This window comes from Engraulis encrasicolus, chromosome 9 (genome assembly GCF_034702125.1).
Source record: "Engraulis encrasicolus isolate BLACKSEA-1 chromosome 9, IST_EnEncr_1.0, whole genome shotgun sequence".
NCBI classification, from domain to species: Eukaryota; Metazoa; Chordata; class Actinopteri; order Clupeiformes; family Engraulidae; genus Engraulis; species Engraulis encrasicolus.
In genome coordinates this window covers 16,208,847-16,210,489 of record NC_085865.1, presented here as the reverse complement: position 1 = coordinate 16,210,489, position 1,643 = coordinate 16,208,847, and the positions used below count along the sequence as shown (strand labels likewise).

The following is a 1,643-nucleotide window of genomic DNA, read 5'->3' as shown; positions in this document are numbered from 1 at the left end:
GTTGATGTAGAGCTGTGCAGTAGTTTTGGTTTGTGTCCTGCAAAAACAGGTGAGTGTAGTTGTAAGTGATTAGGATTACCTTGAATCCAAACCTAGGCACTAGTGTAACATTACTGCCATTTCTCTCTCTCTCTCTCTCACACACACACACACACACACACACAATGGGCAATTAAACAACGTGTTATTAGTCAATAGTATAACAGCATGAATGTTCACCAGAGGTGTCAATCCTGGCATAAGTAGACAAATCCCCTACCACAGTTGCTTGTGCATCAGTTACATTTATACTGGTTTAGGAAAGTATTTGTAAAGTCTTACGTCGTACTGGAGGATTACTCTGAGTCAATGTAGAGCTGTTGTCCTCTGCTTTAGGTCTGTGTCCTGCAAAAACAGGAGAATGTAGATGAATAGTACGTATTACATTGAATCACAATCTCTGTACATATTGATAGAAAAACACAGCATAGAACATAATTACATTCCATACAGTCACTAGAGTACAGTAGGCTACCTACCTGTTTTCAGTTTCTCTCTGAAGAACCTCAAGCCAACCCAGAAAGAATGGATAGGTCCCATGAAGGTCTGTGGTAGCAGTCTTGTGGAACACCGTTAGCTGAAGCAGATAAATAACAGAAAAGAAAAGAATAATGTATAAGAGATGGAGACATAAAAACAACTGGGGATTGACGTTTATGTGAATGAATATGAATGAGAACAGCTAATTAATATGGGTTATATTGCTCAAATAACAGAATACATTATATGCCACATTCATTAGACAGATGTACCTGTATTACTCATTAAACACACTCCATGGCCTCAATGTAGTTCAGAATCTTCTTCTTCCTCTTCGGTGAGAATGTTCCCATCAGCTCTATTGTCAGACCCCATCATCCGTTGGTAGAAGCATGAAGCACCCTGTAGTTAAAACACACAATAGTTCTCTTGTAATACGAAGTTTTTACACGCTTTTCCTCTTGACTAATGTTGTCTACCGAATGTGTTATAGCATTGAACGCTGAAAGCATCGCTTCAAAAGGCACATTGCCGCAATGGTTAACTGACATGTTTAAAATAGCCAATAATGTCCTTCAGCAGTAGGCCTGTCTGAGTTTGACTTCGATTAAAATGAAGTAAATAAACAGCCAAGATTATACACCGATATTTCCTTTGAGGTAGTCTGAATAAAATTCCACAGGGTGACTTTTTAAATGGTAGGACTAGTTCTAATGCCGTGTAAAAAAAACGGTGCGTAAAACATGTTCCGATGAGGTCCCCTTTCACAACGCTGGGTGTTCGGACACAATTACACAACCATGTAGCATAGCAATCTGACGATTGGCCATTTGGAACTACAAACTCATGAAATGTGGATAACCTGCCATTTGAAATAAGCAATTACCATTTCGTTCATGACCGGTTTCTCCTACATTAAACATTTCATATTTTGTGCGCAACATGGCTAGTGTTAGGCTAGTGAGCCCACCATACCAGAGATATTTTTAAAAAGTTTATCCTTTTGGGCTTCAGTTTAACCGATAGGCACATGTTACATCACTGATTCTGACAATTAAAAATAGTTTAACTTACCGGTCAAAGACTGGATGTGGCTCAATCGCCATGGAGAGTGCGAGTTAAAT

General features: G+C 39.0%; 1 long non-coding RNA gene across 1 annotated transcript; it reads right to left on the bottom strand.

The window, feature by feature from the left end:
• Nucleotides 1-321: 321 nt before the first annotated feature.
• Nucleotides 322-914, bottom strand: LOC134455022 (uncharacterized). The gene is made up of 3 exons (XR_010035975.1): nucleotides 792-914; nucleotides 519-616; nucleotides 322-384 (listed from the first exon to the last, which is right to left on the bottom strand). It is a non-coding gene; the product is annotated as an uncharacterized LOC134455022 (long non-coding RNA).
• Between the last annotated feature and the right edge of the window lie 729 nt (nucleotides 915-1,643).